Below are 17,057 nucleotides of genomic sequence, written 5' to 3'. Positions count from 1 at the left end.
GTCATGACTTTTCTTCAATGATGAACAAAGACATGGGCATGTTAGCTGAATAAACCCTTTTCTTTCCAACTTATTTTGATGTTTTGTAATAGAACCCCTAACTTAGACAGGGCCAGAGCTTGGGCTCTGACAGCCCTAACAAGGCAGGCTCAGCAGTCCATCCTCAATATGCCAATAAAGAGACAAGTAACAGTGGCCAGAGGCAGGATCATGAATTCAAGATCATTCTTGACAAGATAGAAGTTTTAGGCCATGCTAGGCTATGAGGGGATGGGGAGGGAGGGAAACAAGGGAGGAGAGAGTATATGAATTAATCGGAAGAAGGATTTACTGTGCTACATTGGGAAGAGAAACAAATGGAGTCCAGTGTCATGCTCCCTGGATTCCACCATGGGGCTGAAGTTTCAGTTGAGAATAGCAGGTGTGGAGGTATTTGTAACTGAGCGTCCTGGTCGGGTGTGGTCGTGCCCATCCCTCATCCCTGACCCCGCCTTGTCCCCATCCCTCATCTCCAGCAAAGAGGACTGATGGAGTTGTCAGAATTTCACGCAGTCTTTTCCTGGGAGACAAGCACCCCTTCTGCTTCTCACAGGAGCCTCAGACTTTTCCTTCCTCAGCATGAGACTCCAAGGGAAATTCTACTTCCGTGGGGACTATTGTTTCCATAGTCTGATCCCCGTTAGAATATCTTCACTATTACCAGATGGTTATGCTACCTCCCGATTTGGAACCAAAGAGACCCAGATTGCAATGAAGAAACAAAGGGCCCAGACCCAGAGGCTCAGAACAAGTTTTATTCCGTACTTGAACCGTGTCCACTAAAGACCGCAGATGCCATACTGCTCAGTGTCTGTCACCGGGCTCCTGCCTGACAGAGCTGCCACCTCTCTGTGCCTTACTGTTCACAGTGCTGGGAGGAGATGAACATGGAGACCTGTGCCCTCTCTCCATAGTTCTACCTCCAACCACTCTCATCCACAGCATTGCCTGGAGCAAGTTGCAGGACCATGATCCAGTCAAACGAAGGGGAGAAATCCCATCAGTTGAAGAGCTGCAATATCTGCAAACAGGTAAGGTTTATGCATCACCTCCCAGAACGAGATAACCTGGATCCCACCCAGTAATGGAACCCAGTCAAAGTCCCGAATCTTTCTGTGTTAACCAGTCCTATCTGGCCAAATGCTGCCTGGAGCCCTGGAGCCTAGCAACTACTTCACTCCCTTTGTACACCACTTACTCAAATAGTGACGGTTGAACATTGTGCAATTGATGAAAGCCTTAAGCTAGCTTTCCTGAAGGTGTTCCTGGCTCTGAATGACCGACACCTACAGGTTTGGGAATCCATTGGAAAGCTGGGAAGGTGACATTTTAGGGAACTCCCTACTGTTCTGTCAGCTTTACTGACCCCTCCCTGTGCTTGCAACAAAGTACACTGGGTAGAGGGTGAAGGAGACAGTAGCTGCAGGTTTAAATACCGCTTTAAAATTTAAACATTAGGAAATATAAACCAACATAGTTTGCCCTTATATATTTGGACATTTGCTGCTGAGCTATTTGTTTGCTTCAGAAGGGATCTCTAGTTTTATAATTTAGTTAATAAAACAGTAAAATGAGACTTCTGGAATATAATCTTGCAAAATAATTCTGAAGAGAGTCATATTGGCATAACCTCCTGGTTATCATTTCAAACAATGTACTTTTTTCCAAGCAAGTCACCAACATCTACTTAAAACCCCAAATCGTTCTCTTTTTTTCACATTCCATTTCTTTGGGTTTTTACCCCTCCAGGTAATATTAGGCTGGACCTATTTTATATGATTTTAAGAATTATTTACATTTGACTCATCCAAACACTGTCTTGTTAGTTACTTGATGTGTAAGAGGCTTTTACTGACATTTCAGCAAGCACTTTAAACCTTAACGTTTTACTTTTTTTAGACCAAATTAGTTTGAGCAACCAAAGGTCTAAGTTTGATTTGAAACTATCTGTAAAATGTTCAGCACTCTGATTTCTTTTGCTGAGAACGCCTGGGAGATACTATTGTTTGCTGTGGGTTCTCACGCCCCTGCCCTTTCTGCTTTCCTGGACTGGGTCTCCACCCCCTGGAGATGAGCTGGAGTCAGATTCATCTTTCTGTAACTGCTGCTCTGTTTTTACATCAGTCCCACGTTTTGACTTCTCTGCTCTTGGCCCACAAAGCAGTTATTATTATAGGTATGACTTACTGGAAAGCCACCCTCAAATATGAAAAGGCCAGGTCTGGCTTCTGAAAACCCTTTCATCCCTCTGGTCTTGAAAGCATTTTTCTGTCAGACTTCAGTAAGCAAGTTGGATTTGGAGTCCCCGGGAAGGTTATGAAGTGGTAGAAGAAAGGAATGAAGCCTGAGTTCAATGTTATCCCAGAGCCCATCCTGAGGGAAGCGATAATTTATTACTTGTTTTCGAATTCTAGTCATGGGGGAACCTTCGCTCAAAACTTAAATGACTTACTTTGCAAGAAGCCCTGAAATGTGCACCACACTCCAAGTTGAATCATTCCAAGTTACTAATTAATTCTTCTAAATTCAATAAGCAATAGGGTGGCACTGGTCCTTGACTTGTACAGAAGCTGGTTTTTCTGTCTGCTGCAAAGGTGGGGCCAGCCTGGGTTTAAATTCTTCCTCTAGTTACTAGTTGAAAACTTAAGGCAAGCTATTTAACATTTTTTTCTCCTTTCTTTATTTGCAAATAGGCAGACAAAACATATCTATCTGCTGAGATTATCTGAAGGGTTGGATCAGACACTAAAGCACACTCATTTGCCAATCCAGCCTAAGGGGTAGGAGAAAAATTCCCAGTCAGGTAACAAAATGAGTTCTTTCCTTTTAGCTCTTCTTTTAAGGAAAGTGACCTTTGTCAACTGGGCTATGATGTATTGCAGATCCAAATGTTACCTGAAAGTGTAATTCGTTTCAAATAACAACTCCCTTAAATGGAATACAATTCTGTTGTTCTGAACTTGAGTGGCGAAACCGACTGGTTTGATATTTGTAGAGGGCTGAGAGCCACAAAGCCCCCTACCCCACCCACCCAAGGTACAGTTACTGCCCAGAGAAAGAGAGGCTAGGAAGTTCCCTTCAAAAACAAACCTGAGAGCAGCCTGCATTTCCCTCTGCCGCCTCTGGAAGAGGTGTGCGATCTAAAGTGTGCCCAACACGAATAATGCGTGTCTTTCCTCTCCCAACTACTGCACTCCCAGGCACAAACAGCACCAGCTGATGCCACGGTAGCTCAGGGCAGCTCGGTGGGTGATCACGCACGATTAGAACCCCGTGTAAGAGCCGGAGCGAAGGCGAGAGGCCAGAACACTTCAGCTCAATCTGATTTCAAAGGTCGGGCTGAGCCCCCAGCGCTCAGGCCTCATTTTCCGCGGCATTTCCGAATAAGCTATCTTTGTTTACATTTGAGCTTGGCTCACTCCCAGAAAGCATTACTACCTTCTGTCCGGAGAAGCATCTCGCCTTTGCAGACGGCGCTGGGGCAGCAAAGTTCGTTTTCCTGGGTAGGGAAGAACGATTCTCTTGCTCCTCACGCGGGTAGTGCCCTGTGTTTGGATAGTAGTGGGTAGTTTAGGGTAGGTGGAGGTTTGGAGGGGAAAGGGAGAAGGTTGGTGCGGGGCAAGCGAACTGCTGAAGCTGTGTGGGGGATTCTTCTAGAAAGTAGGGTGGGAAAGGAGCTAGGGAGGGCGTGTGAAGGGACAGGATCCGTGTCAGAACGTGCGTGTGAGCCGATACAAAACCCAAGGAGGCGTGATCGGCAGCGTGTGTGCAAGCCCGAGCGAGGGGCGCCGGCGGGGTGTGTGCTCCTGGTGAGTGACACGGAGGGGCGGGCGGCCGCCGGGAGGGGGCGGCTGCGCGGGCGGGAGTGTCCCTGCGTGGGGCTGGCTGCACGGAGTTGAGGCAGTGAAGGAATCCAGCCTGCCCAGCCGCCCAGCGGCTCTGCTGCCGCTCTCCCTCCGCTTGTCCTCCGCGCCGCAAGGGCCGCCAGCGCCGCGCCCCGGCCCGGGACAGAGCGGCCGCGCTCGCACCGAGGTAAGCCGGGGTCCCCGGGACGGGCGGCTCACCAAGGCCTGCGTGGCCAGGGTGGGAGCGATCGACTAGCCGAGCACCCGGAGGCCGCCTCCCGGGGCGCTGGGTGTGGCCCGCGCTCGGCCGACCGGACGCGGAGGTCGCGGTCCTTGCCTTCCTCCGGCGGGTGGTGAGGACAGCGGTGGAGCCGATAGCGGAGCCGGCATACCCAGCTCCGCGCGGGCGCCCCCCTGCGCTCCAGCTCCGCGCCGCCGAGCTGCTTGCCCCGAGCGGGGCCGCAGGTCCCGAGCACCCCGCACCCCTCGGCGCCCGCGAGATCGGATCCCAGCGTTCTCGTGCGCGCGTCGAGGGCGCGCAGAGCAGGCGGGAGAGGACGCCCCGGCCGCGGGACCGAGCAGTCTCGTCGCTGGGTCTGGGCGGAAAAGCCCCCCCACCCCCACCCCGAGCCCGTGGGCGCCGCCGACTGCAGCCCAGAGCGAGGGTCGTTTCCGAGACGCGGAGACAACTTGAGTTTTGCGTGTCTAGGGAGGTAGCAAAGCTTCTGGCGCTCTGCTGGGAGTTCCGCGTTTACTGCGGACACCCGGGTGAAGGATCCAGCCTTCACCTGGACCAGGATGCGACGGAAACCTCCCATCGTTTCCTTCCTCCGCGAGTGGAGCCTTCCACTGCTCAGAGGGATTGGCGTTTGTGAACTTGAGATTTCGGCTCTAAGCAGCCCTGGTTTTAAGCAGGTGACAAGGTTGTGGAGACCGACACTCTCATTAAAGATTCTTTGTGGACAGCATTTTGCATTGAGTGCAGCACAATCTGTATACTGTGAGACTAGCGAAAACCCTTGAACTTCAACCACAGCCACAGCGCCGTCCTTTCCTTTCAGAAAACATGTAATAATTCACTTGCTTATTTAAAATACTAAAGTATGTGCCCCCTTTGCAGCCCCGAAAATTTTAAAGGGGTGGGGGACACGGAAATTTTAGATTCTGTGCAGAGAAAGAGTAAGGTCGTGCGGTCTTTATACCGTCATTCAGTTTTGTTTTAGAGGAGCGTTCATTGCTACTCAGACTGTTTTCCAGAGAGTAAGCAGATGTGCAATATGGCAGAGAAAAGAAAGGACAGGAAGTCAGAAATAGAAAAAGAGTATGCAAGTAGTAAAACCAATTATTTTGAAAGAACTCTTTAAAAAGTTGCCTTCTGGATAAAATATTTTATAAGCCTTATGAAATTGTGTTACTTAGCCAGAAAGCAGTGCTCTGTGAGGAGGGGAGGCAGTCTTATCAAGGAACTGTAATGCTTAAAAAAAAAAATCTGTATCTGTATCTGGTGTTTGTTGGCTTTTTAACCAGGAAAAGAAATCAACTTTGGGAATGATTTTCTATTTGGACAAGGCAAATACTACTTTAGTCTCTAATTAGAGTTTTGAAATAAACTCAAGCTGGGTTAAAAACCTTTTTCTGTGGAGCAACAGAACAGAAAACATGTCAGATTCCGTATGGCTTTAAACACACACACACACACACACACACACACACACACACACACGACGAACTCCAAAAAGAGAATTTGCATAAAAATACAATTAACTTTAATGCAGAGAATATTTCAAGAGATGAGGGGGGGAGACTGAAATCTGGGAAAGGGGTGTATTTATTGGCAATTTTTGTTCTTTAATTTCTGAAATATTAAATGATTGCCTAGGAATCGGTTTAGGTAATGTGCTAATTTAGCCAGGAGGAGCAGTCAGGACTTCTTTTGTGTCCATTTTGTTGTGGGAAGCCCCCCACCAAAGTCTTCAATTGTTAGGTTCTCTGCTCACACTAATTTCAAGTGGCCATTGTGGAAAGAGGTAATCAAAGGAACAAATACTTAAGGCACAGCGTGGCAGCCAGCGAAGCCTTGCCAGGTAGATCACCTCCTCCTGGAAATGGCAGTTAAGCCTTAGAAAGGCCTCGTTTATTAGTGGGTGCAGTGGATGTTAGCCCAAAAGCTCAAAATAAACAAGTTACAATTCACCCAGCACAGGAAGCTCAAGAAGGAGGACTTAAGTGAGGGTGCTTTGGTTCCTCTGAGAAAGGGAACAAAATACTCACAGGAGCAATAAGGGAGGCAATGTGTGGAGCAGAGTCTGAAGTAAAGGCCACCCAGACACTCCCTACCTGGGGATTCATCCTGTAAACAGTAAACAACCCCCCACCCCCCTCCCCCCCACACTACTATGGATGACAAGAAGTGTATACCAAAAGGAGCATGCCATGGTTGTCTTGGGGGGGGGGGGGTCCTGCCAGAGTCTTGCAAATACAGACACAGAAGCTAGCAACCAACTATTGGACTGGGTGTGGGGTCCCCAATAGAGGAGCTGGAGGGTGATCCGGAGGAGCTGAAGGGGTTTACAGCCCCATGGGAAGAACAATGATTTTGGCCATCCCAAGACTCCCAGGGACTGAACCATCACCCAAGGGGTACACATGGCTCCAGCCAAAAATGTGGCAGAGGAAGGCCTTCTTGGGCATCAGTGGGAGGAGTGGTCCTTGGTCAGGTAAAGGTTCAATAGAGGCCCCAACAAAGGGAAACTGAGGAGGGGTGGGAGTGTGTTGGGTGGAGGGGCATATACATGGAGGCAGGGCGTGGGAGGAGGAGTTGGGGGGTCTTTTGGGAGGGGAGAAATTGGGAAAGGTTTTTACCATTGGCAATGTAAATAAAGACGACATTCAATTTAAAAAAAAAAGAAATGCCTCGTTTTTAGTTCTTAAAAAAATATTTTCTTAGTCTAACGGTCAGAGGCTAGCACCATTGTTAACAGTGGGTGTTCCTCGATGGGTTTTTTGGGAAGAGCAAAGGTGTTTCCCCATGAGGACCTTACAGTCAACCTCTTAGGAGATAAGTCAAGATACGAAATGTCAGTTCTGGTTTTGATAAAATGGAAAAAATTGAAGTTGCTTATGGCAAACTTTAGGCTGCTGCCCCTGCTCTTACATATGACAAGAGAGTGCCTGGTGTATGTGTCTGATGGATGCTGCTTGACAAGAGCGTGTCTTGTGCATGTGTCTGATGGATACTGCTTAGTCACTGCCCCGTGGCCTTGCTGCCCTGGAGAGCATCTCTGGTACTTTCAGTGTTTCTTAACTATGATATCTAATCTATATGTATTCATGGAACAGTAACTTCTATAAGCAAGATACAGGATGTAAGGGAATATGCCATGTGGACAGACTTATAAATGGTTGTGTGCACTGATCTCTGAATGGTTGAAGGTAATTCACCTAATCACTTACTTTTACCACTACTCCACCATCAAGTGGAATTGCCCAATTAAAATAGAATTTGCATTATACAAACAGTTAAAGGAAACACTAAACATTATAGGAGAAAAACAAACCTTTTATTCCCTTTCCTCTTTTGAAGACAACTCTTATGAAGGTGTTATTTCCTTAACACATCAAAATGGCTAATTTAGAGCCGTGAAGCTTGTTACATAAATAGGCCATATGTTGAATTCCTACCAAGATTTATCCATTCACTGTATTATAATGGTTAGGACCCCCTAAGTACCTTAGCAGAGAAAAATGATCTGTGAAGGTGTGCATCCACAATATATAGCATTTCCATTATGCCTGTTTGATAGCTTCTATTCTTATTTTCCTATAAAAAATTTCTAAAACGTTATCTACTCTTCCATCATAACAGATCTTTAGCTGTAGTACTGATAACTCCCCATTCCTGTTTATCTGCTTGCATAACAGACTTTTCATGGTGGTTGTCTCTTCTTGGGCTAAAGGCTATAGGCATGATAACAATATCTCTTCACAGCTTCTACTAAACGTGTGCCTTTGATGATGAAAGGTCCTTCTGTTTCTTAATACTTCATGGCTTCTCTGAACCACCTGATCCAGGAATCCCTTCTGTTTTTCCAATAGGAGACTACACCAGATCTTGTTAACCTTTTCCTGTGATGATATCTCCCTGTAGACAACCCTACATTTCCTTTTTGTCCCTCATTCTTCCTTAGAGGCCTGTGCCTTCCACCTCTGCTGTCTGCTGGCCATGTTTACAGCCCTCTGCATCTTCCTCTCTTTACCATTGAGTTCCCCACCCATGCTTTCCCACCACAACTACCTCCTACAAACATGCATCTCTGGAGAAGGCTTCTCCAAGATATTCTACAGGAAACCATGAGCTTGGGCTTAATTGAGTCAAAGCCTCTGCTATTCTCCATGCAAGATACTCCCCAAATAAAGATGGTCTAAGATTGTTCAGCTTTATGTGGTGAAAATGTGATGTGTATTCAACAGAAACCAGACTCAAGTTTCCCTTCTCTCCTCAGGATAATGATAAGCAATGTGATATGATACTCTCTTGGGATGCTGAGTAGTAGCCTTGGGCTACAACTTCTATTGATCCCTGACTTCAGGAGGGGAAGCAACAGTCTAACCCATGACCAGTAGGCCCTACGTGGTACAGGATAGCTTTGAATGGGGACCAACACAAAATTGTAACTAACTCGAAATATTTCTTCGTTAGCATTGTTGCACAATTCTCTAACGTGAACATTGTAGATGACAAGATTCTCCTGCAATGTTGAAAATCCAGGCACCTCTTCTATGTTGCCAGTGGCTTCAGATGTAAGTACCCAATACATTGTATAAATTAAACACTTGTTTATAAACTAGTCCCTGTGTCAGATGGTTTTTGTCCAACAATAAGCTAATATAAGTGCCCTGAGCATGTTTAAAGTAAACTAGACTGAGCACTGATGTCTAGCAGGTTAGAGGATATTTTTCTAATGCACTCTGAGTTTACAATGCACACCTACATTTCAAATACTTTGTCTTCCTGCCCTTGGTTGGCATAAAGCCCAACCTCCCAGTCTGTTTTTCTTGTATTTTATACTCTTGACCCAATTGTTTTATTTCCTACTTCTTTCAAACATGAGCCTCTGTTCCTTTGCTTGTCTCCTTTCTCTCTCTGCCCTTTTCCCTCCTGCCCTTCTGCCCTCTGCCCTCTGCCCTTCTGCCTTGCTCATTTTCCTTTCTTCCCCTTTATTTGTGCCTGTTTCCCTCTGATGCAGCCAGTCTTTCAAAGTCGAATCCTGGACATGGTGCATTCATTGGTTTCTTCTTCTGTCCTTCTGTCTGCATCCTTCCTAAGTGTGGGCCCTTGCTTAGATTTCTGCTGCTTCTTGCTTTCACAAGTAGACTGCAAACTCCATGAGGGCACCAATATACTGTGTACCTGAAACAGCTATAAGCCACTGGTGTTTACCAAATGCACCTGTAGGTGTAATAAGCCGGAAGGGTTTGTCCTTACATCCTGGGCTTTAACCGTCTCTGCCTTGCTCATGGCTACATGCCAAGAGACTCACTACAGCCTGACTTTTCGTCATGACCTCAGTGAATGTTCATTAACATAGAGCTCAATGTTGGCATTGGATGAAAGGGACAGGCTTTTGAAGGTGGCATCTGCCAAGGACTTTTCCTCAGCTTCCATGGGTGTTTGTAATCAGTCCTTCCATTCATCAGCTGTGAGGCTGTGAGGACTTGGCATTTCCAGGGTTGAGAGGATGATGGAGTCTGGCAGTTGTGACTTGGAATTGAGGAGGCTGCAGTTATTTTAAGGTGGGATGATGGGTCCCAGGAGTGAGCAAAAAAAAAAAAAAAATGAAAAGCACCAGGCTTAATGCCAGTATTTTATATGTAAAATAATCAGGCTAGAGCCCTCAGTTACATAAAGATCCTGTTAATTGACCTTAAAACTCCAGACTGTATAAGGCAGGGTTGCCCAGCCTTTTCATTTAAAAGCGTCCCTTTAAACTGGAGAAAAATCATCTGGAATCCACCTGAGAGTGAAAGATGGGGCAAGGAAGAGGAACCACATCCATTAAAGCAATGGTTCTCAATCTTCCGAATGCTGCAACTATAGTACAGTTCTCCGTGTTGTGATCCCCGCAACCATAACATTATTTTTGTTACTACTTCATAACTGCAATTTTGCTACTGTTAGGATTAATAATGTAATTATTTGTGCTTTCCAGTGGTCTTAGGCAACCCTTGTGTGTGGGTCATTTGACCCTCTCTCAAGCCCAGGGCTATCCACAACAGGAGTCTAGACCCACGGGTTGAGAACCATTGCATTAGCATGTATTCAAGGTAAAGTACACATCTTCAAGCTTATTTTTAAGACTTATTTTGTAGAAGGTGTCCTTTCTGTGAAGGGTTTGCTCTACCAGGTCATATAACATGCATCACGGAGACAGAAGCCTATGGGAGTTCAGAGGGGAAGATTATGGAACAACAGTTGTTTGGGCTGATTTTTAAAAGAATTGGATATGATTCCAGTGGCTATTATTGGGAAGGTAATGGGGAGGGAACATGTCTGCATGGAATGGAAACTTGATTTCCTGTATTTTAAAATGCTCCTTCTGACACCAGACCTCTGTTTCATTACTGCTGATCCTATGATAAATCATGCCAAGAGTTCTGGGTACTGGTGGTGTGAAGCGTTTGATAACAGAAGCTAAATCTTATATAGATGCCTCCTATAACCATGTGTAATACCAAGTTGTGAAATAAAGCGCAGAATAAATCCTATACACTGTAAACCAATGTGCCCAACCGGCAGAGAATGCTCAGAAGAGCCTCCTGCAGGCTGAATGTCAGAAAAGCTGACACTTGCCCAGTAATGAGTAAGAAATGGGGCAGCTCAGATTGTGGTCCCAGTCAGCCAAGGTGGGACTCTATCCAGAGCCTCCTCCACTCGAGTGCTGGGAATGCATAAGTACACTGTTAACAGAGAGGCCTGGATGGGTCCTGTACAGCTGCCCTCATGGACTCTGTCTTAGTCAGGGTTTCTATTCCTGCACAAACATCATGACCAAGAAGCAAGTTGGGGAGGAAAGGGTTTATTGAGCTTACACTTCCACACTGCTGTTCATCACTAAAGAAAGTCAGGGCTGGAACTCAAGCGGGTCAGGAAGCAGGAGCTGATGCAGAGGCCATGGAGGGATGTTCCTTACTGGCTTGATTCCTCTGGCTTGCTCAGCCTGCTCTCTTATAGAACCCAAGACTACCAGCCCAGGGATGGTAGCACCCACAAGGGGCCCTCCCCGCTTAATCACTAATTGAGAAAATGCCCCACAGCTGGATCTCATAGAGACACTTCCCCAACTGAAGCTCCTTTCTCTGTGATAACTCCAACCTGTGTCAAGTTGACACACAAAACTAGCCAGTACAGACTCTAAAAGAGGAGCTGTGGGTACTAACCTTAGACTTGATGTTTCACGGAAAGTTGTACATCACAGATTGTTCCATTTTATGAGGTGGGAAACAACATGTGTGCAAGCAGACTTTATAAGGCAGTGCCTTACTTAGTTACACATACTATGTCCCTTTGTCCTCAAATAGTGCTGGGAGTTCCTATGAGTCCCATTTTACCAAAAGCAAAATAGAAGTCTAGAAAAGTCGATAATAATTTATAAAGGATGCATTAAACCCAGGCAGATTGAGTGCAGGAACCAAACATGTTCTGTGCTGAAGAAAGGATACAAAAATACACATTGCCGGTTAAAAGGTCGACTGTTTAATGCTCTGCAATGGACAAGGCACTAACCGTGGCACAGTACTAGCTCATTGTTAGTGGAACCTGGTTCCCAGAGCTTCAGAACCAACTGAATATAATCACCACAGTTCTATCACTTACAATCCACTCATTTCAACTTGACAATGAACTTGCGGACTGCAGTGTATATGTGCTTTTTGTTTTGGTTTGGTTTGGTTTGGTTTTTGAGACAGGGTTTCTCTGTGTAGCCCTGGCTGTCCTGGAACTCACTCTGTAGACCAGGCTGGCCTCAAACTCAGAAATCCACCTGTCTCTGCCTCCCAAGTTCTGGGATTAAAGCCACTGCCTGGCTTTATATGCACTTTTGAGACAGGAACACTAGAGCTCAGGAAAGTGACAGAGAACTTGACTGACAAAAGTTGCTAAGTGTCCGATGGTCTGCTTGGTGTCTGACCCCAGGGCTCCCGATCTTCTGCACAGAACCCTGGGAATGGTGACCAATGTCACTGAAAATATCTATCAGTTTTACAGACACTGACCACTGAAAGACTGCTAGCTCGTGAACTCCCTGTGAGTGACAGGTTCTCGATGGTCGGGTGAATGCCACAGGTCTGTGACAGCCCCACAGCCCCAGTGTTTCAGAAAGAGCAGCAGCAGCAACAAACTAGTGAATTCTTCTGTCTTCAATATGATTTATGAATGATACACAGAAAAAGGAAGAAGAGAACTGCCTGTCTGCGTAATGATGCTAGAGCCCCGCCCCCTTCTCCAGCCTCAGCATCCTTTGGAGTGCTGCCTCTGCCTACTCTTTGCATTTATCCTGCAGCAGCTCATGTGCTTTGCTTCTGCCTGCCACCTGTGTACCACTGACTCTTACATCTGTGTGTCCAGCCCAGAGCCTTTTCTAATACTGTCTCAGGTGCTATCAACTAAGGAGTCCACAATTAGCTCTGACTGCAAGCCAACATAGGTCTCCATGTTCTCTGTCTTGCTTAATGAAGCCACTTCAGCAAGTAGGAGTTGCCCTAGAAGCCCCTCTTCCTCCACTGCTTTTTCTTGACCACTGAGAGCTGGTAGAAGCTAGGTGACTATCGTTTCACGCTCCCCAGAGTCTGCCCTCTCCTTTCTCCACAGTGACTCCTAGTGCTGCGTTGGGTCAGGTCTCAGTCTTTCTCCTGAGGTTTATTCTAGTCTCTCTGCCTTCTGTCTGGCTTACTTTCAATCTGTTCCTCACAGTACTGCTTTTCTAAAAGGCCAATCTAATCATGACTCTTCACTTAAAACCCTTCCACATAGTGACTATAGCTGAGGAGAAAGTGTAAGGCCCTTCCTTTCAAGTGCACATCCATCACTTCTAATGATGCTGGGCCCTGCTGTCTGCTTCTATCCACAGCATCTGTACTAAAGGAAACGTTATTATAAGAAAGAAAAGACGGAAGGGATGGAGAGAGGAGAGAATACTGTACTGTGGATTCAGTACCATAATACCACTACTGCCCGTGCCCAGTGAGCATGTGAAACATGGTTGGTTCACAGTCTGGTGTGCTGGGAATGTAAAAGAAGACTTTATGGGGCAAAGAGATGGTTTTAAAATATCTCATTATTATAAGCTTGTGTGCGTACATTCGTACCCGAGTAGATGTGAAGTCTAGAAGCTGGCCTTTACTCTGACTTATTTTGTGAGACAGGATCTCTCAGCTTGGTAACTGAACCATCCGGTGGCTGATGCTTCTGTCTCTGCCTCTCTGGCTCTGGGATCACATTTCTGTGTACATTTCCATGCCTGGCTTTTTCACACGAGTACTAGAGATTGATTTCAGTCTCTCGGGCTTGTACGGCAAGCACTTTAGTGAACGAGCCATCTCCCAAGCCCCTCGTTAGTATAATTTTGATTAGATATTGAGATGTAATATTTTGGATGTAATCAGTGAAATAAAATAGATTATTTAAACTAACTTCACATTGCTTTAGCCTAGCTACTAGAAAATTTCAGATTGCCCTGTGGGTTGCATTGTGATTTTACTAGACAACATCAGTGCAGGACATCTCTGCCTTCCTAGGAAATGTGACTGGAACAGGCTCAACCCATGAGCCTTTGGAATAACTACGTCAGCTCCATAGTACAGGGAAGCAATGGTTGTTCAGTTTCTCAAATCCAGAGATATGAAGTACTGTAGATAAGATTGAGAATCAGAGAGACAGATTCTGGACACCTTAGCCCAGAGTCTTATGCGCAGCCCAGTGTGGAAAGCACAAATTCATCTCTCTCCTAGACCTCCCCAGTCTTGGGAGAGGAGCAGGAGTCCTGTGGCGTGAGAAAGTGGGGCTTGAGGTAGACAAGAAGAGAAAGTGAAAGCACTTTCCTGGAAGCCCCCTACTTGTGAGGAGACAGGAGAGATGCTGAGGGCCAGGTCTGTGAGATCTCAGTCCCCTCTAATGGGTTAAGACTCAGTCTTCCAACTCTTTAGCTCTTAAGATCCTGAGCCAGCTCATGAATCAAGGAGTTTAGAGTCAATAGTGTGTGCATATCATGCAGTCACTGTGCACCAGACAAGACTGTGCCAAAAGCTGGTAAGTGCTCTACAGAACCTGTGCCAGATACTAAAGGAAACCTTCTGTGCATCAGTTAACCTCAAAGGCTTGGGGAGAAGGGGTTGTGAGCTATCAGAAAGACCCAGCAGACACTGTGCTGTGTCTTAAGAGATGTACAGAGCTTCGTGTAGTATTCGGAGTGGGAATGGATGGCACTCCTAGTCAAGTTGAAGCAAGAAGAAAAAATTCTCCAGGAGAACATGGTGGAAGAAACCAAGCTTTTAGGAGAAATTTTTCAGAGAGCCAGATTCCTGGGAAAGGCATAGATAGGCAATGAGGAGGATTTGCATGCTGTTCCATGGAGCCCTGCAGTTCTGAAAAGAACCTCCTGTCCTGGATTTCTCTGTGAACAGCTGTTTTGATTTGCTTTACCTGGTGAGCATTTGTATAAGATGCTGTCAAGAGGAAATGTTCCTACTCTAAAAATAAAACCTTGAAAGTCACATAGCTACTTCCGTGGGCCGAGTAGAGTGGTGAGCATGCCGGTGGCTATTTGTCCCGTGTTGACAGTCTCTGGGACTTTTGCAGAGGGAATGACACTCCCTGACATCTGAACCTTGGTGACTCACCATGCAGTGGATGGTGCATTTTGCTCAGGAAATCAGGACTCAGCCTTGTTCTTGATCGGTCAAGTTTTCCGTCCATGTGCCGACCTCTCCCTCCTCTCAGCCACACAGCCATCCTAACTGAAGGGTGTATCTCTTCACACTGTGAGATAGCAGCCCTGTCTGTGAGCTGCAGACCCTAGAGCTGGGTCTGTTACTTTCCAGTTGATCATTTTGATATTGCTATCTGCCAGCAATGGTCAAAACATTTAGGAGATTATTTGTAGAATGGAATCTCTTCCTTGCATACTGGATGCCTTAATTCATTTTCTTCTGGTTGTGGTTTAAACAAAAATACCTAAGGAGGCACACTACAGCTTATTCAGCTCACAGATCAGGAGGCTGAAAGTTCAAACAAGCCAGCTCTGGGCTTTGGCAGAGGTCTAAGAAAGGAGGATGAAGTGTATGTGGGAATGAAGAAGGGAATATATCTTAACACAGGAAGCCAGGAGACAAAAAGCTCTATACCCCTACCAAGGCTACATTCCCAGTCCTACAGACCCCAGGAGGCCTCATTTCTCCACATGGCCACACTCTGGACCAGGATTCCAACACATGAACCTTCAGGAGATAAAGCTGTGTGGACACTATATACCATTGACTCTCCCCTAGTTCCAGATGCCTGACAAGAGAAGACTTTGTAGGTGATCCCTCTGCTGGTTTCTAGGCACCATTTATATGTGTGACTGGAAGGCAACTGTAGTGTGCATCACACAGACGATCCATGTGTGTGTCTCCAGATGGGAGCAGGGTAGGGAAGAAAGGTGGCTGCCTTCACTGTGTGCTCTCAGAATCCACTCTCCTAAAAGGGCACCTCAGATAGCAATAGTCTTCTTTCGTTAATGCATGGAAAATCTACATTACAATTACAAAAAAAAAACTATCCTTTTTCCTAAAACTAGTGTGTTCTAAAGGCAAAAAAATCCCCAGTTGGACATTTGGAAGTCTCAGTTTGATGCCTGTCTGTTTAGGCTGGATTTAGGCATTTAGCCTTCCTGAACTTTGATTCTGTCATGCACTAAGCAAAATTAGCAATGTCTACCATTATGTTATAATTTCATTATGACAAAATAAGACAATATAAAGTCCCAGGGCCTCAAACCCGGATGCTATGAAAGTGGTGACTTAAGCTTGTTCCTTGACTGGAACAGGTTTATAGCCCTTCCCAGAGACTGATAACAGATACTAGAAATCCAGACCAAGGAGCCCAAATCCTGCCCATTCCCTGGTGAAGAAAGGACCAGATGGAAGCTACCATCACATCTTAGTTAAGTCCGGTCCTGGAGAATAGTCTGTATTTGTGAGCATTCTCTTCTGGAGCTGCGGGTGCAGCATGAAGCCACTGGGAGGAGAGGCCTGTTTGCATCCTCTGCCAGGAGAGCCCGGCAGTAAGCAAAGCGGGCTTTCATCCCTGGAACAGTCAGGTGCACCGCCGTCAAAATAAACTGGAGGTTTTTCTTTGCTGATAAATTACAAACAAAGGAAATCACTAAAATGCCCTGAAAAGGCAGCTTCATGAAGAAATTAGGGACCAGGGAGAGTTCTTTATACTCATGTGGTTGGAACCATTCCTTGCTTAACTGTGGGTGTTGGGGAAGTTCTTTTGTTGGAAGCTTTGTTGCTTACAGGGAGAGAAAAGCTTTAGAACATCAAAGAAGAGTGATTCTGATTAGAGGCAGTGCTGCTCCGGTGCTGACTGACTTTTGCACAGTGCACTGATTTCTAGTACCTGACCAAGGGACCCTTCTGACTGACAAGTTGGATGCAAGAATGGGGATCCAGATGCTGTGTCACTAAAAGGGAAACTGGGAAGTGTTCCACGGACCACTGTCTTGCTCCAGGTCTTTGTCCTTCTCTGTCTTTGATGAGATCTGAGTGGTGGGCTGGATTCAGTGCATGAGTCTGGCCTTCAAACACCTGATGCATTTGATTGACTCACTGTAACACCAGAACCCTGTATAGATAGGGCCTTACTGTGTATGTATGGCAAGTGTGAAACGTGCTATGTGGACCAGGGTGGCCTTGAACTCAGAGTCTGCCTCTACCTCCCTGATGAAATTAAAATCATGCATCATCATGCCTGACTAGGGTCTTTTTTTAAAAATAGTGTTTAATGTTGGCCTGCGGCATTGAACAAATCATCTCATTTATCATTCTACAGTCCGTGAGCAAGAACTGTTTCAGATGTGGTGGGTGATACCAGCTCAGTTTTCCAAGGCTCCACTAATTCATGAACGTTTGTTA

At 46.1% G+C, this 17,057-nt stretch overlaps 1 protein-coding gene and 1 long non-coding RNA gene across 7 annotated transcripts in view; one reads left to right on the top strand and one right to left on the bottom strand.

The window, feature by feature from the left end:
- Nucleotides 1-774: 774 nt before the first annotated feature.
- On the bottom strand, nucleotides 775-3,442 carry LOC127692643 (uncharacterized). The gene is made up of 2 exons (XR_007979489.1): nucleotides 3,130-3,442; nucleotides 775-1,060 (listed from the first exon to the last, which is right to left on the bottom strand). It is a non-coding gene; the product is annotated as an uncharacterized LOC127692643 (long non-coding RNA).
- Nucleotides 3,443-3,450: 8 nt separating this feature from the next.
- Spats2l (spermatogenesis associated serine rich 2 like) overlaps nucleotides 3,451-17,057 on the top strand; it is a 173,521-nt gene continuing 159,914 nt past the window's right edge. For 2 of the 6 annotated variants that reach the window (XM_052193226.1, XM_052193223.1), the window contains exon 1: nucleotides 3,885-4,071. The gene's annotated coding sequence lies outside the window, so the exon portion shown is untranslated. Of the gene's footprint in view, nucleotides 3,543-3,691; nucleotides 3,849-3,884; nucleotides 4,072-17,057 lie in introns of those variants that run through there. The other 4 variants (XM_052193225.1, XM_052193224.1, XM_052193228.1 and 1 more) reach the window with 4 other exon arrangements.

The sequence above is a fragment of the Apodemus sylvaticus genome, chromosome 9, assembly GCF_947179515.1.
Source record: "Apodemus sylvaticus chromosome 9, mApoSyl1.1, whole genome shotgun sequence".
Lineage (NCBI taxonomy): Eukaryota > Metazoa > Chordata > Mammalia > Rodentia > Muridae > Apodemus > Apodemus sylvaticus.
This window is presented reverse-complemented; position numbering and strand designations above follow the sequence as displayed.